The sequence below is a fragment of the Pimephales promelas genome, chromosome 3 (genome assembly GCF_988280905.1).
Source record: "Pimephales promelas chromosome 3, fPimPro1.hap1.1, whole genome shotgun sequence".
Classification (NCBI taxonomy): domain Eukaryota; kingdom Metazoa; phylum Chordata; class Actinopteri; order Cypriniformes; family Leuciscidae; genus Pimephales; species Pimephales promelas.
The window spans coordinates 46,675,044-46,692,379 of record NC_142771.1 but is presented as its reverse complement, the minus strand read 5'-3'; the positions used below and the strand labels follow the sequence as shown (position 1 = coordinate 46,692,379).

Genomic DNA, 17,336 nt, shown 5'->3' with positions numbered 1-17,336 from the left:
GGTCGGGCCTGGTTAGTACTTGAATGGGAGACCGCCTGGGAATACCAGGTGCTGTAAGCTTTATATAGTTTACTACCCTAATGTTCTAACCATTCAAATAGCCCAATTTTGGCAACAGATTTCGCTTACGGCCATACCACCTTGAGAACGCCCGAACTCGTCTGATCTCGGAAGCTAAGCAGGGTCGGGCCTGGTTAGTACTTGGATGGGAGACCGCCTGGGAATACCAGGTGCTGTAAGCTTTATATAGTTTACTACCCTAATGTTCTAACCATTCAAATAGCCCAATTTTGGCAGCAGATTTCGCTTACGGCCATACCACCTTGAGAACGCCCGAACTCGTCTGATCTCGGAAGCTAAGCAGGGTCGGGCCAGGTTAGTACTTGGATGGGAGACCGCCTGGGAATACCAGGTGCTGTAAGCTTTATTGTATAAAAAAAAAAAAAAAAAAAAAAGAGTCAATGAAATGGTTCAAAAATCCTAAATTGTCTTTTTTCCCCTCGAAATGCCTGAAATATTCTCTGAGTTTCTTCAGAAAGCCTGAAAGAGTCTCTTTTTTTTTCTTCTTCAAATAGCCCAATTTTGGCAGCGGATTTCGCTTACGGCCATACCACCTTGAGAACGCCCGAACTCGTCTGATCTCGGAAGCTAAGCAGGGTCGGGCCTGGTTAGTACTTGAATGGGAGACCGCCTGGGAATACCAGGTGCTGTAAGCTTTATATAGTTTACTACCCTAATGTTCTAACCATTCAAATAGCCCAATTTTGGCAGCAGATTTCGCTTACGGCCATACCACCTTGAGAACGCCCGAACTCGTCTGATCTCGGAAGCTAAGCAGGGTCGGGCCTGGTTAGTACTTGGATGGGAGACCGCCTGGGAATACCAGGTGCTGTAAGCTTTATATAGTTTACTACCCTAATGTTCTAACCATTCAAATAGCCCAATTTTGGCAGCAGATTTCGCTTACGGCCATACCACCTTGAGAACGCCCGAACTCGTCTGATCTCGGAAGCTAAGCAGGGTCGGGCCTGGTTAGTACTTGGATGGGAGACCGCCTGGGAATACCAGGTGCTGTAAGCTTTATATAGTTTACTACCCTAATGTTCTAACCATTCAAATAGCCCAATTTTGGCAGCAGATTTCGCTTACGGCCATACCACCTTGAGAACGCCCGAACTCGTCTGATCTCGGAAGCTAAGCAGGGTCGGGCCTGGTTAGTACTTGGATGGGAGACCGCCTGGGAATACCAGGTGCTGTAAGCTTTATATAGTTTACTACCCTAATGTTCTAACCATTCAAATAGCCCAATTTTGGCAGCAGATTTCGCTTACGGCCATACCACCTTGAGAACGCCCGATAGTTGGTACGATCCAGGAAGTGAGTTGGCAGTTGGGAGAGAGAGGCTCTCCCATGTGCTCTGTCTTAGTGAATTTTGTTTGGTTAATTTCAAGTTTTGTTACTTGTATGCTATGTTTTAAGTCCCAAGCAGTTTATCTGCTTGGAAGAAATCTTTCTTTTGAATAATGGCCGGATCAAATGGTAAAGACCCAGGAACGGCAGGAGGAACACAAACGGTGATTGATCAAGATGCAATGGACAAAGGTTTGAATGAGTTTAACGGATTAACCAAGGAGGCTTTTGGGCAGAAAAGTGGCAAGAGAAGAATGGAATATCTGAAAGAGGCAACAGTGGTGATGGATATAATGAACAACAAAGGAATAAAGGCAGAGGATATTATCAGATCAGTGACAAGGAACATAGGCCATGGGAAACTACTGGCAGTGAGACCAAAGAATTCTACTGAATATGAATTGACATTGACGTGTGCGGATGACTGTGATGATCTAATCATTGGTGTGGAAATCAAAGGACAACTCTGTGTAGTAAGGAGGTTGGAGTTAAAGGAATGTGTAGTTTCTTTTATTCACCTGCCTGCCTATGTGGAGGATGAAACAATCGAGGACAAATTAAAGCTTTGGGGAGTTACTCCCATAACAAAAATAAAGAGGAGATTATACCCTGGAACGGACATCACAGACGGCACAAGGTATGTCAAAATAAGATTCCCAAAGGAGATAACCTCACTGCCTTACAGTGCCAAATTTGAAACATCGGAGGGAGAACGGTACTTCAGGGTAATACATGATGGACAGATTAAACTCTGCCGAATGTGTATGCAACCTGGGCATGTTTTTAAAGACTGTCCTGATTTTAAATGTTATGAATGTGCTGAGCAGGGCCATTTCGCTAAAGATTGTAAAGCAGAAAAGTGCTTGGACTGTAACAATGTTTTGATGAAATGTGAATGTGAAACAGAAAATGAATATCAACACTTTGAAGTGACTGAAAGAGGGAATGAGGTAAGTCCTCAGAATGAAGTGGAACAGAACATGAGGAAGGAAAAGGATGGGTTGATTTCAAAAGACTGTAGTAAGGAGCCTAAACAAAAAAACGAGGCGGTGGAAGAAGCAGATGATGGAAGAAAGGAGGAAGAAGAAAAGTCGTGGTGTAATGAAAACATAGTTGAAATGGAGGAAGACGATGATACTACCACAAGGGACAGAGGTAATAGGAATAAAAACAATGTTAATAAGAGAAAGAGAAAAAATGTAAGTGGGAATGTTTTAAAACACAAAGCAATACCTAATCTAAAGCTGGTTTTGAGAAAACAAAAGTTAAGGAGAGATACTTTGGAGAAAAAAAAACAACAGAACAACTGCACATGTATTGGATTGATTTGATGCTTTACAGATTATATAGAAATGTAAATAATGTAATGAAAACATAGTTGAAATGGAGGAAGACGATGATACTACCACAAGGGACAGAGGTAATAGGAATAAAAACAATGTTAATAAGAGAAAGAGAAAAAATGTAAGTGGGAATGTTTTAAAACACAAAGCAATACCTAATCTAAAGCTGGTTTTGAGAAAACAAAAGTTAAGGAGAGATACTTTGGAGAAAAAAAAAAAACAACTGAACAACTGCTATGGAGTTTGAATTTGTCTGAACATGTTTTGGATTGATTTGATGCTTTACAGACTATATAGAAATGTAAATAATGTGATGTGTATATGCATAAATTTATTAAGAAAATTATTTCAGTTTCTGAGAATGGAAAAGGGCGTGCATCCAGAATATATTTGTTTGTATTTTTAATTGAATATACTTTAACTGGAAGATTGAATGTACTTCTAATAACAAGATGGAAAGGGTTAATGGGATGTTTTCTGAATGAAGAAAAGGATGTACATGCATGTATTATTTACAGATTTTTTAAAAAATGTAAACTTTATGTTTTAAATAAAAAAAAAAAAAAAAAAAAGAACGCCCGAACTCGTCTGATCTCGGAAGCTAAGCAGGGTCGGGCCTGGTTAGTACTTGGATGGGAGACCGCCTGGGAATACCAGGTGCTGTAAGCTTTATATAGTTTACTACCCTAATGTTCTAACCATTCAAATAGCCCAATTTTGGCAGCAGATTTCGCTTACGGCCATACCACCTTGAGGACGCCCGGAACTCGTCTGATCTCGGAAGCTAAGCAGGGTCGGGCCTGGTTAGTACTTGGATGGGAGACCGCCTGGGAATACCAGGTGCTGTAAGCTTTATATAGTTTACTACCCTAATGTTCTAACCATTCAAATAGCCCAATTTTGGCAGCAGATTTCGCTTACGGCCATACCACCTTGAGAACGCCCGAACTCGTCTGATCTCGGAAGCTAAGCAGGGTCGGGCCTGGTTAGTACTTGGATGGGAGACCGCCTGGGAATACCAGGTGCTGTAAGCTTTATATAGTTTACTACCCTAATGTTCTAACCATTCAAATAGCCCAATTTTGGCAGCACATTTCGCTTACGGCCATACCACCTTGAGAACGCCCGAACTCGTCTGATCTCGGAAGCTAAGCAGGGTCGGGCCTGGTTAGTACTTGGATGGGAGACCGCCTGGGAATACCAGGTGCTGTAAGCTTTATATAGTTTACTACCCTAATGTTCTAACCATTCAAATAGCCCAATTTTGGCAGCAGATTTCGCTTACGGCCATACCACCTTGAGAACGCCCGAACTCGTCTGATCTCGGAAGCTAAGCAGGGTCGGGCCTGGTTAGTACTTGGATGGGAGACCGCCTGGGAATACCAGGTGCTGTAAGCTTTATTGTTTAAAAAAAAAAAAAAAAAAAGAGTCAATGAAATGGTTCAAAAATCCTAAATTGTCTTTTTTCCCCTCGAAATGCCTGAAATATTCTCTGAGTTTCTTCAGAAAGCCTGAAAGAGTCTCTTTTTTTTTCTTCTTCAAATAGCCCAATTTTGGCAGCGGATTTCGCTTACGGCCATACCACCTTGAGAACGCCCGAACTCGTCTGATCTCGGAAGCTAAGCAGGGTCGGGCCTGGTTAGTACTTGAATGGGAGACCGCCTGGGAATACCAGGTGCTGTAAGCTTTATATAGTTTACTACCCTAATGTTCTAACCATTCAAATAGCCCAATTTTGGCAGCAGATTTCGCTTACGGCCATACCACCTTGAGAACGCCCGAACTCGTCTGATCTCGGAAGCTAAGCAGGGTCGGGCCTGGTTAGTACTTGGATGGGAGACCGCCTGGGAATACCAGGTGCTGTAAGCTTTATATAGTTTACTACCCTAATGTTCTAACCATTCAAATAGCCCAATTTTGGCAGCAGATTTCGCTTACGGCCATACCACCTTGAGAACGCCCGAACTCGTCTGATCTCGGAAGCTAAGCAGGGTCGGGCCTGGTTAGTACTTGAATGGGAGACCGCCTGGGAATACCAGGTGCTGTAAGCTTTATATAGTTTACTACCCTAATGTTCTAACCATTCAAATAGCCCAATTTTGGCAACAGATTTCGCTTACGGCCATACCACCTTGAGAACGCCCGAACTCGTCTGATCTCGGAAGCTAAGCAGGGTCGGGCCTGGTTAGTACTTGGATGGGAGACCGCCTGGGAATACCAGGTGCTGTAAGCTTTATATAGTTTACTACCCTAATGTTCTAACCATTCAAATAGCCCAATTTTGGCAGCAGATTTCGCTTACGGCCATACCACCTTGAGAACGCCCGAACTCGTCTGATCTCGGAAGCTAAGCAGGGTCGGGCCAGGTTAGTACTTGGATGGGAGACCGCCTGGGAATACCAGGTGCTGTAAGCTTTATTGTATAAAAAAAAAAAAAAAAAAAGAGTCAATGAAATGGTTCAAAAATCCTAAATTGTCTTTTTTCCCCTCGAAATGCCTGAAATATTCTCTGAGTTTCTTCAGAAAGCCTGAAAGAGTCTCTTTTTTTTTCTTCTTCAAATAGCCCAATTTTGGCAGCGGATTTCGCTTACGGCCATACCACCTTGAGAACGCCCGAACTCGTCTGATCTCGGAAGCTAAGCAGGGTCGGGCCTGGTTAGTACTTGAATGGGAGACCGCCTGGGAATACCAGGTGCTGTAAGCTTTATATAGTTTACTACCCTAATGTTTTAACCATTCAAATAGCCCAATTTTGGCAGCAGATTTCGCTTACGGCCATACCACCTTGAGAACGCCCGAACTCGTCTGATCTCGGAAGCTAAGCAGGGTCGGGCCTGGTTAGTACTTGGATGGGAGACCGCCTGGGAATACCAGGTGCTGTAAGCTTTATATAGTTTACTACCCTAATGTTCTAACCATTCAAATAGCCCAATTTTGGCAGCAGATTTCGCTTACGGCCATACCACCTTGAGAACGCCCGAACTCGTCTGATCTCGGAAGCTAAGCAGGGTCGGGCCTGGTTAGTACTTGGATGGGAGACCGCCTGGGAATACCAGGTGCTGTAAGCTTTATATAGTTTACTACCCTAATGTTCTAACCATTCAAATAGCCCAATTTTGGCAGCAGATTTCGCTTACGGCCATACCACCTTGAGAACGCCCGAACTCGTCTGATCTCGGAAGCTAAGCAGGGTCGGGCCTGGTTAGTACTTGGATGGGAGACCGCCTGGGAATACCAGGTGCTGTAAGCTTTATATAGTTTACTACCCTAATGTTCTAACCATTCAAATAGCCCAATTTTGGCAGCAGATTTCGCTTACGGCCATACCACCTTGAGAACGCCCGAACTCGTCTGATCTCGGAAGCTAAGCAGGGTCGGGCCTGGTTAGTACTTGGATGGGAGACCGCCTGGGAATACCAGGTGCTGTAAGCTTTATATAGTTTACTACCCTAATGTTCTAACCATTCAAATAGCCCAATTTTGGCAGCAGATTTCGCTTACGGCCATACCACCTTGAGAACGCCCGAACTCGTCTGATCTCGGAAGCTAAGCAGGGTCGGGCCTGGTTAGTACTTGGATGGGAGACCGCCTGGGAATACCAGGTGCTGTAAGCTTTATATAGTTTACTACCCTAATGTTCTAACCATTCAAATAGCCCAATTTTGGCAGCAGATTTCGCTTACGGCCATACCACCTTGAGAACGCCCGATAGTTGGTACGATCCAGGAAGTGAGTTGGCAGTTGGGAGAGAGAGGCTCTCCCATGTGCTCTGTCTTAGTGAATTTTGTTTGGTTAATTTCAAGTTTTGTTACTTGTATGCTATGTTTTAAGTCCCAAGCAGTTTATCTGCTTGGAAGAAATCTTTCTTTTGAATAATGGCCGGATCAAATGGTAAAGACCCAGGAACGGCAGGAGGAACACAAACGGTGATTGATCAAGATGCAATGGACAAAGGTTTGAATGAGTTTAACGGATTAACCAAGGAGGCTTTTGGGCAGAAAAGTGGCAAGAGAAGAATGGAATATCTGAAAGAGGCAACAGTGGTGATGGATATAATGAACAACAAAGGAATAAAGGCAGAGGATATTATCAGATCAGTGACAAGGAACATAGGCCATGGGAAACTACTGGCAGTGAGACCAAAGAATTCTACTGAATATGAATTGACATTGACGTGTGCGGATGACTGTGATGATCTAATCATTGGTGTGGAAATCAAAGGACAACTCTGTGTAGTAAGGAGGTTGGAGTTAAAGGAATGTGTAGTTTCTTTTATTCACCTGCCTGCCTATGTGGAGGATGAAACAATCGAGGACAAATTAAAGCTTTGGGGAGTTACTCCCATAACAAAAATAAAGAGGAGATTATACCCTGGAACGGACATCACAGACGGCACAAGGTATGTCAAAATAAGATTCCCAAAGGAGATAACCTCACTGCCTTACAGTGCCAAATTTGAAACATCGGAGGGAGAACGGTACTTCAGGGTAATACATGATGGACAGATTAAACTCTGCCGAATGTGTATGCAACCTGGGCATGTTTTTAAAGACTGTCCTGATTTTAAATGTTATGAATGTGCTGAGCAGGGCCATTTCGCTAAAGATTGTAAAGCAGAAAAGTGCTTGGACTGTAACAATGTTTTGATGAAATGTGAATGTGAAACAGAAAATGAATATCAACACTTTGAAGTGACTGAAAGAGGGAATGAGGTAAGTCCTCAGAATGAAGTGGAACAGAACATGAGGAAGGAAAAGGATGGGTTGATTTCAAAAGACTGTAGTAAGGAGCCTAAACAAAAAAACGAGGCGGTGGAAGAAGCAGATGATGGAAGAAAGGAGGAAGAAGAAAAGTCGTGGTGTAATGAAAACATAGTTGAAATGGAGGAAGACGATGATACTACCACAAGGGACAGAGGTAATAGGAATAAAAACAATGTTAATAAGAGAAAGAGAAAAAATGTAAGTGGGAATGTTTTAAAACACAAAGCAATACCTAATCTAAAGCTGGTTTTGAGAAAACAAAAGTTAAGGAGAGATACTTTGGAGAAAAAAAAACAACAGAACAACTGCACATGTATTGGATTGATTTGATGCTTTACAGATTATATAGAAATGTAAATAATGTAATGAAAACATAGTTGAAATGGAGGAAGACGATGATACTACCACAAGGGACAGAGGTAATAGGAATAAAAACAATGTTAATAAGAGAAAGAGAAAAAATGTAAGTGGGAATGTTTTAAAACACAAAGCAATACCTAATCTAAAGCTGGTTTTGAGAAAACAAAAGTTAAGGAGAGATACTTTGGAGAAAAAAAAAAAACAACTGAACAACTGCTATGGAGTTTGAATTTGTCTGAACATGTTTTGGATTGATTTGATGCTTTACAGACTATATAGAAATGTAAATAATGTGATGTGTATATGCATAAATTTATTAAGAAAATTATTTCAGTTTCTGAGAATGGAAAAGGGCGTGCATCCAGAATATATTTGTTTGTATTTTTAATTGAATATACTTTAACTGGAAGATTGAATGTACTTCTAATAACAAGATGGAAAGGGTTAATGGGATGTTTTCTGAATGAAGAAAAGGATGTACATGCATGTATTATTTACAGATTTTTTAAAAAATGTAAACTTTATGTTTTAAATAAAAAAAAAAAAAAAAAAAAGAACGCCCGAACTCGTCTGATCTCGGAAGCTAAGCAGGGTCGGGCCTGGTTAGTACTTGGATGGGAGACCGCCTGGGAATACCAGGTGCTGTAAGCTTTATATAGTTTACTACCCTAATGTTCTAACCATTCAAATAGCCCAATTTTGGCAGCAGATTTCGCTTACGGCCATACCACCTTGAGGACGCCCGGAACTCGTCTGATCTCGGAAGCTAAGCAGGGTCGGGCCTGGTTAGTACTTGGATGGGAGACCGCCTGGGAATACCAGGTGCTGTAAGCTTTATATAGTTTACTACCCTAATGTTCTAACCATTCAAATAGCCCAATTTTGGCAGCAGATTTCGCTTACGGCCATACCACCTTGAGAACGCCCGAACTCGTCTGATCTCGGAAGCTAAGCAGGGTCGGGCCTGGTTAGTACTTGGATGGGAGACCGCCTGGGAATACCAGGTGCTGTAAGCTTTATATAGTTTACTACCCTAATGTTCTAACCATTCAAATAGCCCAATTTTGGCAGCACATTTCGCTTACGGCCATACCACCTTGAGAACGCCCGAACTCGTCTGATCTCGGAAGCTAAGCAGGGTCGGGCCTGGTTAGTACTTGGATGGGAGACCGCCTGGGAATACCAGGTGCTGTAAGCTTTATATAGTTTACTACCCTAATGTTCTAACCATTCAAATAGCCCAATTTTGGCAGCAGATTTCGCTTACGGCCATACCACCTTGAGAACGCCCGAACTCGTCTGATCTCGGAAGCTAAGCAGGGTCGGGCCTGGTTAGTACTTGGATGGGAGACCGCCTGGGAATACCAGGTGCTGTAAGCTTTATTGTTTAAAAAAAAAAAAAAAAAAAGAGTCAATGAAATGGTTCAAAAATCCTAAATTGTCTTTTTTCCCCTCGAAATGCCTGAAATATTCTCTGAGTTTCTTCAGAAAGCCTGAAAGAGTCTCTTTTTTTTTCTTCTTCAAATAGCCCAATTTTGGCAGCGGATTTCGCTTACGGCCATACCACCTTGAGAACGCCCGAACTCGTCTGATCTCGGAAGCTAAGCAGGGTCGGGCCTGGTTAGTACTTGAATGGGAGACCGCCTGGGAATACCAGGTGCTGTAAGCTTTATATAGTTTACTACCCTAATGTTCTAACCATTCAAATAGCCCAATTTTGGCAGCAGATTTCGCTTACGGCCATACCACCTTGAGAACGCCCGAACTCGTCTGATCTCGGAAGCTAAGCAGGGTCGGGCCTGGTTAGTACTTGGATGGGAGACCGCCTGGGAATACCAGGTGCTGTAAGCTTTATATAGTTTACTACCCTAATGTTCTAACCATTCAAATAGCCCAATTTTGGCAGCAGATTTCGCTTACGGCCATACCACCTTGAGAACGCCCGAACTCGTCTGATCTCGGAAGCTAAGCAGGGTCGGGCCTGGTTAGTACTTGAATGGGAGACCGCCTGGGAATACCAGGTGCTGTAAGCTTTATATAGTTTACTACCCTAATGTTCTAACCATTCAAATAGCCCAATTTTGGCAACAGATTTCGCTTACGGCCATACCACCTTGAGAACGCCCGAACTCGTCTGATCTCGGAAGCTAAGCAGGGTCGGGCCTGGTTAGTACTTGGATGGGAGACCGCCTGGGAATACCAGGTGCTGTAAGCTTTATATAGTTTACTACCCTAATGTTCTAACCATTCAAATAGCCCAATTTTGGCAGCAGATTTCGCTTACGGCCATACCACCTTGAGAACGCCCGAACTCGTCTGATCTCGGAAGCTAAGCAGGGTCGGGCCAGGTTAGTACTTGGATGGGAGACCGCCTGGGAATACCAGGTGCTGTAAGCTTTATTGTATAAAAAAAAAAAAAAAAAAAAAAGAGTCAATGAAATGGTTCAAAAATCCTAAATTGTCTTTTTTCCCCTCGAAATGCCTGAAATATTCTCTGAGTTTCTTCAGAAAGCCTGAAAGAGTCTCTTTTTTTTTCTTCTTCAAATAGCCCAATTTTGGCAGCGGATTTCGCTTACGGCCATACCACCTTGAGAACGCCCGAACTCGTCTGATCTCGGAAGCTAAGCAGGGTCGGGCCTGGTTAGTACTTGAATGGGAGACCGCCTGGGAATACCAGGTGCTGTAAGCTTTATATAGTTTACTACCCTAATGTTCTAACCATTCAAATAGCCCAATTTTGGCAGCAGATTTCGCTTACGGCCATACCACCTTGAGAACGCCCGAACTCGTCTGATCTCGGAAGCTAAGCAGGGTCGGGCCTGGTTAGTACTTGGATGGGAGACCGCCTGGGAATACCAGGTGCTGTAAGCTTTATATAGTTTACTACCCTAATGTTCTAACCATTCAAATAGCCCAATTTTGGCAGCAGATTTCGCTTACGGCCATACCACCTTGAGAACGCCCGAACTCGTCTGATCTCGGAAGCTAAGCAGGGTCGGGCCTGGTTAGTACTTGGATGGGAGACCGCCTGGGAATACCAGGTGCTGTAAGCTTTATATAGTTTACTACCCTAATGTTCTAACCATTCAAATAGCCCAATTTTGGCAGCAGATTTCGCTTACGGCCATACCACCTTGAGAACGCCCGAACTCGTCTGATCTCGGAAGCTAAGCAGGGTCGGGCCTGGTTAGTACTTGGATGGGAGACCGCCTGGGAATACCAGGTGCTGTAAGCTTTATATAGTTTACTACCCTAATGTTCTAACCATTCAAATAGCCCAATTTTGGCAGCAGATTTCGCTTACGGCCATACCACCTTGAGAACGCCCGATAGTTGGTACGATCCAGGAAGTGAGTTGGCAGTTGGGAGAGAGAGGCTCTCCCATGTGCTCTGTCTTAGTGAATTTTGTTTGGTTAATTTCAAGTTTTGTTACTTGTATGCTATGTTTTAAGTCCCAAGCAGTTTATCTGCTTGGAAGAAATCTTTCTTTTGAATAATGGCCGGATCAAATGGTAAAGACCCAGGAACGGCAGGAGGAACACAAACGGTGATTGATCAAGATGCAATGGACAAAGGTTTGAATGAGTTTAACGGATTAACCAAGGAGGCTTTTGGGCAGAAAAGTGGCAAGAGAAGAATGGAATATCTGAAAGAGGCAACAGTGGTGATGGATATAATGAACAACAAAGGAATAAAGGCAGAGGATATTATCAGATCAGTGACAAGGAACATAGGCCATGGGAAACTACTGGCAGTGAGACCAAAGAATTCTACTGAATATGAATTGACATTGACGTGTGCGGATGACTGTGATGATCTAATCAATGGTGTGGAAATCAAAGGACAACTCTGTGTAGTAAGGAGGTTGGAGTTAAAGGAATGTGTAGTTTCTTTTATTCACCTGCCTGCCTATGTGGAGGATGAAACAATCGAGGACAAATTAAAGCTTTGGGGAGTTACTCCCATAACAAAAATAAAGAGGAGATTATACCCTGGAACGGACATCACAGACGGCACAAGGTATGTCAAAATAAGATTCCCAAAGGAGATAACCTCACTGCCTTACAGTGCCAAATTTGAAACATCGGAGGGAGAACGGTACTTCAGGGTAATACATGATGGACAGATTAAACTCTGCCGAATGTGTATGCAACCTGGGCATGTTTTTAAAGACTGTCCTGATTTTAAATGTTATGAATGTGCTGAGCAGGGCCATTTCGCTAAAGATTGTAAAGCAGAAAAGTGCTTGGACTGTAACAATGTTTTGATGAAATGTGAATGTGAAACAGAAAATGAATATCAACACTTTGAAGTGACTGAAAGAGGGAATGAGGTAAGTCCTCAGAATGAAGTGGAACAGAACATGAGGAAGGAAAAGGATGGGTTGATTTCAAAAGACTGTAGTAAGGAGCCTAAACAAAAAAACGAGGCGGTGGAAGAAGCAGATGATGGAAGAAAGGAGGAAGAAGAAAAGTCGTGGTGTAATGAAAACATAGTTGAAATGGAGGAAGACGATGATACTACCACAAGGGACAGAGGTAATAGGAATAAAAACAATGTTAATAAGAGAAAGAGAAAAAATGTAAGTGGGAATGTTTTAAAACACAAAGCAATACCTAATCTAAAGCTGGTTTTGAGAAAACAAAAGTTAAGGAGAGATACTTTGGAGAAAAAAAAACAACAGAACAACTGCACATGTATTGGATTGATTTGATGCTTTACAGATTATATAGAAATGTAAATAATGTAATGAAAACATAGTTGAAATGGAGGAAGACGATGATACTACCACAAGGGACAGAGGTAATAGGAATAAAAACAATGTTAATAAGAGAAAGAGAAAAAATGTAAGTGGGAATGTTTTAAAACACAAAGCAATACCTAATCTAAAGCTGGTTTTGAGAAAACAAAAGTTAAGGAGAGATACTTTGGAGAAAAAAAAAAAACAACTGAACAACTGCTATGGAGTTTGAATTTGTCTGAACATGTTTTGGATTGATTTGATGCTTTACAGACTATATAGAAATGTAAATAATGTGATGTGTATATGCATAAATTTATTAAGAAAATTATTTCAGTTTCTGAGAATGGAAAAGGGCGTGCATCCAGAATATATTTGTTTGTATTTTTAATTGAATATACTTTAACTGGAAGATTGAATGTACTTCTAATAACAAGATGGAAAGGGTTAATGGGATGTTTTCTGAATGAAGAAAAGGATGTACATGCATGTATTATTTACAGATTTTTTAAAAAATGTAAACTTTATGTTTTAAATAAAAAAAAAAAAAAAAAAAGAACGCCCGAACTCGTCTGATCTCGGAAGCTAAGCAGGGTCGGGCCTGGTTAGTACTTGGATGGGAGACCGCCTGGGAATACCAGGTGCTGTAAGCTTTATATAGTTTACTACCCTAATGTTCTAACCATTCAAATAGCCCAATTTTGGCAGCAGATTTCGCTTACGGCCATACCACCTTGAGGACGCCCGGAACTCGTCTGATCTCGGAAGCTAAGCAGGGTCGGGCCTGGTTAGTACTTGGATGGGAGACCGCCTGGGAATACCAGGTGCTGTAAGCTTTATATAGTTTACTACCCTAATGTTCTAACCATTCAAATAGCCCAATTTTGGCAGCAGATTTCGCTTACGGCCATACCACCTTGAGAACGCCCGAACTCGTCTGATCTCGGAAGCTAAGCAGGGTCGGGCCTGGTTAGTACTTGGATGGGAGACCGCCTGGGAATACCAGGTGCTGTAAGCTTTATATAGTTTACTACCCTAATGTTCTAACCATTCAAATAGCCCAATTTTGGCAGCACATTTCGCTTACGGCCATACCACCTTGAGAACGCCCGAACTCGTCTGATCTCGGAAGCTAAGCAGGGTCGGGCCTGGTTAGTACTTGGATGGGAGACCGCCTGGGAATACCAGGTGCTGTAAGCTTTATTGTTTAAAAAAAAAAAAAAAAAAAAAGAGTCAATGAAATGGTTCAAAAATCCTAAATTGTCTTTTTTCCCCTCGAAATGCCTGAAATATTCTCTGAGTTTCTTCAGAAAGCCTGAAAGAGTCTCTTTTTTTTTCTTCTTAAAATAGCCCAATTTTGGCAGCGGATTTCGCTTACGGCCATACCACCTTGAGAACGCCCGAACTCGTCTGATCTCGGAAGCTAAGCAGGGTCGGGCCTGGTTAGTACTTGAATGGGAGACGGCCTGGGAATACCAGGTGCTGTAAGCTTTATATAGTTTACTACCCTAATGTTCTAACCATTCAAATAGCCCAATTTTGGCAGCAGATTTCGCTTACGGCCATACCACCTTGAGAACGCCCGAACTCGTCTGATCTCGGAAGCTAAGCAGGGTCGGGCCTGGTTAGTACTTGGATGGGAGACCGCCTGGGAATACCAGGTGCTGTAAGCTTTATATAGTTTACTACCCTAATGTTCTAACCATTCAAATAGCCCAATTTTGGCAGCAGATTTCGCTTACGGCCATACCACCTTGAGAACGCCCGAACTCGTCTGATCTCGGAAGCTAAGCAGGGTCGGGCCTGGTTAGTACTTGGATGGGAGACCGCCTGGGAATACCAGGTGCTGTAAGCTTTATTGTTTAAAAAAAAAAAAAAAAAAAAAGAGTCAATGAAATGGTTCAAAAATCCTAAATTGTCTTTTTTCCCCTCGAAATGCCTGAAATATTCTCTGAGTTTCTTCAGAAAGCCTGAAAGAGTCTCTTTTTTTTTCTTCTTCAAATAGCCCAATTTTGGCAGCGGATTTCGCTTACGGCCATACCACCTTGAGAACGCCCGAACTCGTCTGATCTCGGAAGCTAAGCAGGGTCGGGCCTGGTTAGTACTTGAATGGGAGACCGCCTGGGAATACCAGGTGCTGTAAGCTTTATATAGTTTACTACCCTAATGTTCTAACCATTCAAATAGCCCAATTTTGGCAGCAGATTTCGCTTACGGCCATACCACCTTGAGAACGCCCGAACTCGTCTGATCTCGGAAGCTAAGCAGGGTCGGGCCTGGTTAGTACTTGGATGGGAGACCGCCTGGGAATACCAGGTGCTGTAAGCTTTATATAGTTTACTACCCTAATGTTCTAACCATTCAAATAGCCCAATTTTGGCAGCAGATTTCGCTTACGGCCATACCACCTTGAGAACGCCCGAACTCGTCTGATCTCGGAAGCTAAGCAGGGTCGGGCCTGGTTAGTACTTGGATGGGAGACCGCCTGGGAATACCAGGTGCTGTAAGCTTTATATAGTTTACTACCCTAATGTTCTAACCATTCAAATAGCCCAATTTTGGCAGCAGATTTCGCTTACGGCCATACCACCTTGAGAACGCCCGAACTCGTCTGATCTCGGAAGCTAAGCAGGGTCGGGCCTGGTTAGTACTTGGATGGGAGACCGCCTGGGAATACCAGGTGCTGTAAGCTTTATATAGTTTACTACCCTAATGTTCTAACCATTCAAATAGCCCAATTTTGGCAGCAGATTTCGCTTACGGCCATACCACCTTGAGAACGCCCGAACTCGTCTGATCTCGGAAGCTAAGCAGGGTCGGGCCTGGTTAGTACTTGGATGGGAGACCGCCTGGGAATACCAGGTGCTGTAAGCTTTATATAGTTTACTACCCTAATGTTCTAACCATTCAAATATCCCAATTTTGGCAGCAGATTTCGCTTACGGCCATACCACCTTGAGAACGCCCGAACTCGTCTGATCTCGGAAGCTAAGCAGGGTCGGGCCTGGTTAGTACTTGGATGGGAGACCGCCTGGGAATACCAGGTGCTGTAAGCTTTATATAGTTTACTACCCTAATGTTCTAACCATTCAAATAGCCCAATTTTGGCAGCAGATTTCGCTTACGGCCATACCACCTTGAGAACGCCCGAACTCGTCTGATCTCGGAAGCTAAGCAGGGTCGGGCCTGGTTAGTACTTGGATGGGAGACCGCCTGGGAATACCAGGTGCTGTAAGCTTTATATAGTTTACTACCCTAATGTTCTAACCATTCAAATAGCCCAATTTTGGCAGCAGATTTCGCTTACGGCCATACCACCTTGAGAACGCCCGAACTCGTCTGATCTCGGAAGCTAAGCAGGGTCGGGCCTGGTTAGTACTTGGATGGGAGACCGCCTGGGAATACCAGGTGCTGTAAGCTTTATATAGTTTACTACCCTAATGTTCTAACCATTCAAATAGCCCAATTTTGGCAGCAGATTTCGCTTACGGCCATACCACCTTGAGGACGCCCGAACTCGTCTGATCTCGGAAGCTAAGCAGGGTCGGGCCTGGTTAGTACTTGGATGGGAGACCGCCTGGGAATACCAGGTGCTGTAAGCTTTATATAGTTTACTACCCTAATGTTCTAACCATTCAAATAGCCCAATTTTGGCAGCAGATTTCGCTTACGGCCATACCACCTTGAGAACGCCCGAACTCGTCTGATCTCGGAAGCTAAGCAGGGTCGGGCCTGGTTAGTACTTGGATGGGAGACCGCCTGGGAATACCAGGTGCTGTAAGCTTTATATAGTTTACTACCCTAATGTTCTAACCATTCAAATAGCCCAATTTTGGCAGCAGATTTCGCTTACGGCCATACCACCTTGAGAACGCCCGAACTCGTCTGATCTCGGAAGCTAAGCAGGGTCGGGCCTGGTTAGTACTTGGATGGGAGACCGCCTGGGAATACCAGGTGCTGTAAGCTTTATATAGTTTACTACCCTAATGTTCTAACCATTCAAATAGCCCAATTTTGGCAGCAGATTTCGCTTACGGCCATACCACCTTGAGAACGCCCGAACTCGTCTGATCTCGGAAGCTAAGCAGGGTCGGGCCTGGTTAGTACTTGGATGGGAGACCGCCTGGGAATACCAGGTGCTGTAAGCTTTATATAGTTTACTACCCTAATGTTCTAACCATTCAAATAGCCCAATTTTGGCAGCAGATTTCGCTTACGGCCATACCACCTTGAGGACGCCCGAACTCGTCTGATCTCGGAAGCTAAGCAGGGTCGGGCCTGGTTAGTACTTGGATGGGAGACCGCCTGGGAATACCAGGTGCTGTAAGCTTTATATAGTTTACTACCCTAATGTTCTAACCATTCAAATAGCCCAATTTTGGCAGCAGATTTCGCTTACGGCCATACCACCTTGAGAACGCCCGAACTCGTCTGATCTCGGAAGCTAAGCAGGGTCGGGCCTGGTTAGTACTTGGATGGGAGACCGCCTGGGAATACCAGGTGCTGTAAGCTTTATATAGTTTACTACCCTAATGTTCTAACCATTCAAATATCCCAATTTTGGCAGCAGATTTCGCTTACGGCCATACCACCTTGAGAACGCCCGAACTCGTCTGATCTCGGAAGCTAAGCAGGGTCGGGCCTGGTTAGTACTTGGATGGGAGACCGCCTGGGAATACCAGGTGCTGTAAGCTTTATATAGTTTACTACCCTAATGTT

General features: G+C 43.4%; 53 non-coding genes and 3 pseudogenes across 53 annotated transcripts in view; all 56 read left to right on the top strand.

Annotated features, from left to right (window-relative positions):
* The window catches only part of LOC148991757 (5S ribosomal RNA), a 119-nt gene extending 59 nt beyond the window's left edge, over positions 1 to 60 (top strand). The window contains exon 1 of the ribosomal RNA XR_016160941.1: positions 1 to 60. This exon is cut by the window's left edge and continues 59 nt beyond it. This is a non-coding gene — a ribosomal RNA (5S ribosomal RNA).
* A 63-nt stretch (positions 61 to 123) lies between these two features.
* Positions 124 to 242, top strand: LOC148991756 (5S ribosomal RNA). The gene has a single exon (XR_016157777.1). It is a non-coding gene; the product is annotated as a 5S ribosomal RNA (ribosomal RNA).
* A 63-nt stretch (positions 243 to 305) lies between these two features.
* On the top strand, positions 306 to 424 carry LOC148991755 (5S ribosomal RNA). Its single transcript, XR_016156017.1, has one exon. It is a non-coding gene; the product is annotated as a 5S ribosomal RNA (ribosomal RNA).
* Positions 425 to 597: 173 nt separating this feature from the next.
* On the top strand, positions 598 to 716 carry LOC148991754 (5S ribosomal RNA). The gene has a single exon (XR_016160940.1). It is a non-coding gene; the product is annotated as a 5S ribosomal RNA (ribosomal RNA).
* A 63-nt stretch (positions 717 to 779) lies between these two features.
* LOC148991753 (5S ribosomal RNA) lies at positions 780 to 898 on the top strand. The gene has a single exon (XR_016157776.1). It is a non-coding gene; the product is annotated as a 5S ribosomal RNA (ribosomal RNA).
* Positions 899 to 961: 63 nt separating this feature from the next.
* Positions 962 to 1,080, top strand: LOC148991752 (5S ribosomal RNA). Its single transcript, XR_016157775.1, has one exon. It is a non-coding gene; the product is annotated as a 5S ribosomal RNA (ribosomal RNA).
* Positions 1,081 to 1,143: 63 nt separating this feature from the next.
* Positions 1,144 to 1,262, top strand: LOC148991751 (5S ribosomal RNA). The gene has a single exon (XR_016157774.1). It is a non-coding gene; the product is annotated as a 5S ribosomal RNA (ribosomal RNA).
* Positions 1,263 to 3,485: 2,223 nt separating this feature from the next.
* On the top strand, positions 3,486 to 3,605 carry LOC148991750 (5S ribosomal RNA; annotated as a pseudogene).
* A 63-nt stretch (positions 3,606 to 3,668) lies between these two features.
* LOC148991749 (5S ribosomal RNA) lies at positions 3,669 to 3,787 on the top strand. The gene has a single exon (XR_016157772.1). It is a non-coding gene; the product is annotated as a 5S ribosomal RNA (ribosomal RNA).
* A 63-nt stretch (positions 3,788 to 3,850) lies between these two features.
* On the top strand, positions 3,851 to 3,969 carry LOC148991748 (5S ribosomal RNA). The gene has a single exon (XR_016157771.1). It is a non-coding gene; the product is annotated as a 5S ribosomal RNA (ribosomal RNA).
* Positions 3,970 to 4,032: 63 nt separating this feature from the next.
* Positions 4,033 to 4,151, top strand: LOC148991747 (5S ribosomal RNA). The gene has a single exon (XR_016157770.1). It is a non-coding gene; the product is annotated as a 5S ribosomal RNA (ribosomal RNA).
* A 170-nt stretch (positions 4,152 to 4,321) lies between these two features.
* Positions 4,322 to 4,440, top strand: LOC148991746 (5S ribosomal RNA). Its single transcript, XR_016160939.1, has one exon. It is a non-coding gene; the product is annotated as a 5S ribosomal RNA (ribosomal RNA).
* Positions 4,441 to 4,503: 63 nt separating this feature from the next.
* LOC148991745 (5S ribosomal RNA) lies at positions 4,504 to 4,622 on the top strand. Its single transcript, XR_016157769.1, has one exon. It is a non-coding gene; the product is annotated as a 5S ribosomal RNA (ribosomal RNA).
* Positions 4,623 to 4,685: 63 nt separating this feature from the next.
* Positions 4,686 to 4,804, top strand: LOC148991744 (5S ribosomal RNA). Its single transcript, XR_016160938.1, has one exon. It is a non-coding gene; the product is annotated as a 5S ribosomal RNA (ribosomal RNA).
* Positions 4,805 to 4,867: 63 nt separating this feature from the next.
* LOC148991743 (5S ribosomal RNA) lies at positions 4,868 to 4,986 on the top strand. The gene has a single exon (XR_016157768.1). It is a non-coding gene; the product is annotated as a 5S ribosomal RNA (ribosomal RNA).
* A 63-nt stretch (positions 4,987 to 5,049) lies between these two features.
* Positions 5,050 to 5,168, top strand: LOC148991742 (5S ribosomal RNA). The gene has a single exon (XR_016156005.1). It is a non-coding gene; the product is annotated as a 5S ribosomal RNA (ribosomal RNA).
* Positions 5,169 to 5,338: 170 nt separating this feature from the next.
* LOC148991741 (5S ribosomal RNA) lies at positions 5,339 to 5,457 on the top strand. Its single transcript, XR_016160937.1, has one exon. It is a non-coding gene; the product is annotated as a 5S ribosomal RNA (ribosomal RNA).
* Positions 5,458 to 5,520: 63 nt separating this feature from the next.
* LOC148991740 (5S ribosomal RNA) lies at positions 5,521 to 5,639 on the top strand. The gene has a single exon (XR_016157766.1). It is a non-coding gene; the product is annotated as a 5S ribosomal RNA (ribosomal RNA).
* Positions 5,640 to 5,702: 63 nt separating this feature from the next.
* Positions 5,703 to 5,821, top strand: LOC148991739 (5S ribosomal RNA). Its single transcript, XR_016157765.1, has one exon. It is a non-coding gene; the product is annotated as a 5S ribosomal RNA (ribosomal RNA).
* A 63-nt stretch (positions 5,822 to 5,884) lies between these two features.
* LOC148991738 (5S ribosomal RNA) lies at positions 5,885 to 6,003 on the top strand. Its single transcript, XR_016157764.1, has one exon. It is a non-coding gene; the product is annotated as a 5S ribosomal RNA (ribosomal RNA).
* Positions 6,004 to 6,066: 63 nt separating this feature from the next.
* LOC148991737 (5S ribosomal RNA) lies at positions 6,067 to 6,185 on the top strand. Its single transcript, XR_016157763.1, has one exon. It is a non-coding gene; the product is annotated as a 5S ribosomal RNA (ribosomal RNA).
* A 63-nt stretch (positions 6,186 to 6,248) lies between these two features.
* On the top strand, positions 6,249 to 6,367 carry LOC148991736 (5S ribosomal RNA). Its single transcript, XR_016157762.1, has one exon. It is a non-coding gene; the product is annotated as a 5S ribosomal RNA (ribosomal RNA).
* Positions 6,368 to 8,590: 2,223 nt separating this feature from the next.
* LOC148991735 (5S ribosomal RNA) lies at positions 8,591 to 8,710 on the top strand (annotated as a pseudogene).
* Positions 8,711 to 8,773: 63 nt separating this feature from the next.
* On the top strand, positions 8,774 to 8,892 carry LOC148991734 (5S ribosomal RNA). The gene has a single exon (XR_016157760.1). It is a non-coding gene; the product is annotated as a 5S ribosomal RNA (ribosomal RNA).
* A 63-nt stretch (positions 8,893 to 8,955) lies between these two features.
* Positions 8,956 to 9,074, top strand: LOC148991733 (5S ribosomal RNA). The gene has a single exon (XR_016157759.1). It is a non-coding gene; the product is annotated as a 5S ribosomal RNA (ribosomal RNA).
* A 63-nt stretch (positions 9,075 to 9,137) lies between these two features.
* LOC148991732 (5S ribosomal RNA) lies at positions 9,138 to 9,256 on the top strand. The gene has a single exon (XR_016157758.1). It is a non-coding gene; the product is annotated as a 5S ribosomal RNA (ribosomal RNA).
* Positions 9,257 to 9,426: 170 nt separating this feature from the next.
* On the top strand, positions 9,427 to 9,545 carry LOC148991731 (5S ribosomal RNA). Its single transcript, XR_016160935.1, has one exon. It is a non-coding gene; the product is annotated as a 5S ribosomal RNA (ribosomal RNA).
* A 63-nt stretch (positions 9,546 to 9,608) lies between these two features.
* Positions 9,609 to 9,727, top strand: LOC148991730 (5S ribosomal RNA). The gene has a single exon (XR_016157757.1). It is a non-coding gene; the product is annotated as a 5S ribosomal RNA (ribosomal RNA).
* A 63-nt stretch (positions 9,728 to 9,790) lies between these two features.
* LOC148991729 (5S ribosomal RNA) lies at positions 9,791 to 9,909 on the top strand. The gene has a single exon (XR_016160934.1). It is a non-coding gene; the product is annotated as a 5S ribosomal RNA (ribosomal RNA).
* A 63-nt stretch (positions 9,910 to 9,972) lies between these two features.
* On the top strand, positions 9,973 to 10,091 carry LOC148991728 (5S ribosomal RNA). Its single transcript, XR_016157756.1, has one exon. It is a non-coding gene; the product is annotated as a 5S ribosomal RNA (ribosomal RNA).
* Positions 10,092 to 10,154: 63 nt separating this feature from the next.
* On the top strand, positions 10,155 to 10,273 carry LOC148991727 (5S ribosomal RNA). The gene has a single exon (XR_016155994.1). It is a non-coding gene; the product is annotated as a 5S ribosomal RNA (ribosomal RNA).
* A 173-nt stretch (positions 10,274 to 10,446) lies between these two features.
* LOC148991726 (5S ribosomal RNA) lies at positions 10,447 to 10,565 on the top strand. Its single transcript, XR_016160933.1, has one exon. It is a non-coding gene; the product is annotated as a 5S ribosomal RNA (ribosomal RNA).
* A 63-nt stretch (positions 10,566 to 10,628) lies between these two features.
* Positions 10,629 to 10,747, top strand: LOC148991725 (5S ribosomal RNA). Its single transcript, XR_016157755.1, has one exon. It is a non-coding gene; the product is annotated as a 5S ribosomal RNA (ribosomal RNA).
* Positions 10,748 to 10,810: 63 nt separating this feature from the next.
* Positions 10,811 to 10,929, top strand: LOC148991724 (5S ribosomal RNA). The gene has a single exon (XR_016157754.1). It is a non-coding gene; the product is annotated as a 5S ribosomal RNA (ribosomal RNA).
* A 63-nt stretch (positions 10,930 to 10,992) lies between these two features.
* On the top strand, positions 10,993 to 11,111 carry LOC148991723 (5S ribosomal RNA). Its single transcript, XR_016157753.1, has one exon. It is a non-coding gene; the product is annotated as a 5S ribosomal RNA (ribosomal RNA).
* Positions 11,112 to 13,333: 2,222 nt separating this feature from the next.
* Positions 13,334 to 13,453, top strand: LOC148991722 (5S ribosomal RNA; annotated as a pseudogene).
* Positions 13,454 to 13,516: 63 nt separating this feature from the next.
* LOC148991721 (5S ribosomal RNA) lies at positions 13,517 to 13,635 on the top strand. Its single transcript, XR_016157752.1, has one exon. It is a non-coding gene; the product is annotated as a 5S ribosomal RNA (ribosomal RNA).
* A 63-nt stretch (positions 13,636 to 13,698) lies between these two features.
* LOC148991720 (5S ribosomal RNA) lies at positions 13,699 to 13,817 on the top strand. The gene has a single exon (XR_016157750.1). It is a non-coding gene; the product is annotated as a 5S ribosomal RNA (ribosomal RNA).
* A 172-nt stretch (positions 13,818 to 13,989) lies between these two features.
* Positions 13,990 to 14,108, top strand: LOC148991719 (5S ribosomal RNA). The gene has a single exon (XR_016163843.1). It is a non-coding gene; the product is annotated as a 5S ribosomal RNA (ribosomal RNA).
* Positions 14,109 to 14,171: 63 nt separating this feature from the next.
* Positions 14,172 to 14,290, top strand: LOC148991718 (5S ribosomal RNA). The gene has a single exon (XR_016157748.1). It is a non-coding gene; the product is annotated as a 5S ribosomal RNA (ribosomal RNA).
* A 63-nt stretch (positions 14,291 to 14,353) lies between these two features.
* Positions 14,354 to 14,472, top strand: LOC148991717 (5S ribosomal RNA). The gene has a single exon (XR_016157747.1). It is a non-coding gene; the product is annotated as a 5S ribosomal RNA (ribosomal RNA).
* A 172-nt stretch (positions 14,473 to 14,644) lies between these two features.
* LOC148991716 (5S ribosomal RNA) lies at positions 14,645 to 14,763 on the top strand. The gene has a single exon (XR_016160932.1). It is a non-coding gene; the product is annotated as a 5S ribosomal RNA (ribosomal RNA).
* Positions 14,764 to 14,826: 63 nt separating this feature from the next.
* On the top strand, positions 14,827 to 14,945 carry LOC148991715 (5S ribosomal RNA). The gene has a single exon (XR_016157746.1). It is a non-coding gene; the product is annotated as a 5S ribosomal RNA (ribosomal RNA).
* Positions 14,946 to 15,008: 63 nt separating this feature from the next.
* On the top strand, positions 15,009 to 15,127 carry LOC148991714 (5S ribosomal RNA). The gene has a single exon (XR_016157744.1). It is a non-coding gene; the product is annotated as a 5S ribosomal RNA (ribosomal RNA).
* A 63-nt stretch (positions 15,128 to 15,190) lies between these two features.
* LOC148991713 (5S ribosomal RNA) lies at positions 15,191 to 15,309 on the top strand. Its single transcript, XR_016157743.1, has one exon. It is a non-coding gene; the product is annotated as a 5S ribosomal RNA (ribosomal RNA).
* Positions 15,310 to 15,372: 63 nt separating this feature from the next.
* LOC148991712 (5S ribosomal RNA) lies at positions 15,373 to 15,491 on the top strand. The gene has a single exon (XR_016157742.1). It is a non-coding gene; the product is annotated as a 5S ribosomal RNA (ribosomal RNA).
* A 63-nt stretch (positions 15,492 to 15,554) lies between these two features.
* LOC148991711 (5S ribosomal RNA) lies at positions 15,555 to 15,673 on the top strand. Its single transcript, XR_016157741.1, has one exon. It is a non-coding gene; the product is annotated as a 5S ribosomal RNA (ribosomal RNA).
* Positions 15,674 to 15,736: 63 nt separating this feature from the next.
* Positions 15,737 to 15,855, top strand: LOC148991710 (5S ribosomal RNA). The gene has a single exon (XR_016157740.1). It is a non-coding gene; the product is annotated as a 5S ribosomal RNA (ribosomal RNA).
* Positions 15,856 to 15,918: 63 nt separating this feature from the next.
* Positions 15,919 to 16,037, top strand: LOC148991709 (5S ribosomal RNA). Its single transcript, XR_016157739.1, has one exon. It is a non-coding gene; the product is annotated as a 5S ribosomal RNA (ribosomal RNA).
* A 63-nt stretch (positions 16,038 to 16,100) lies between these two features.
* On the top strand, positions 16,101 to 16,219 carry LOC148991708 (5S ribosomal RNA). The gene has a single exon (XR_016161531.1). It is a non-coding gene; the product is annotated as a 5S ribosomal RNA (ribosomal RNA).
* A 63-nt stretch (positions 16,220 to 16,282) lies between these two features.
* Positions 16,283 to 16,401, top strand: LOC148991707 (5S ribosomal RNA). The gene has a single exon (XR_016157738.1). It is a non-coding gene; the product is annotated as a 5S ribosomal RNA (ribosomal RNA).
* Positions 16,402 to 16,464: 63 nt separating this feature from the next.
* LOC148991706 (5S ribosomal RNA) lies at positions 16,465 to 16,583 on the top strand. Its single transcript, XR_016157736.1, has one exon. It is a non-coding gene; the product is annotated as a 5S ribosomal RNA (ribosomal RNA).
* Positions 16,584 to 16,646: 63 nt separating this feature from the next.
* Positions 16,647 to 16,765, top strand: LOC148991705 (5S ribosomal RNA). The gene has a single exon (XR_016157735.1). It is a non-coding gene; the product is annotated as a 5S ribosomal RNA (ribosomal RNA).
* Positions 16,766 to 16,828: 63 nt separating this feature from the next.
* Positions 16,829 to 16,947, top strand: LOC148991704 (5S ribosomal RNA). Its single transcript, XR_016161530.1, has one exon. It is a non-coding gene; the product is annotated as a 5S ribosomal RNA (ribosomal RNA).
* Positions 16,948 to 17,010: 63 nt separating this feature from the next.
* On the top strand, positions 17,011 to 17,129 carry LOC148991703 (5S ribosomal RNA). Its single transcript, XR_016157734.1, has one exon. It is a non-coding gene; the product is annotated as a 5S ribosomal RNA (ribosomal RNA).
* A 63-nt stretch (positions 17,130 to 17,192) lies between these two features.
* LOC148991702 (5S ribosomal RNA) lies at positions 17,193 to 17,311 on the top strand. The gene has a single exon (XR_016157733.1). It is a non-coding gene; the product is annotated as a 5S ribosomal RNA (ribosomal RNA).
* The last annotated feature ends 25 nt before the right edge of the window (positions 17,312 to 17,336 follow it).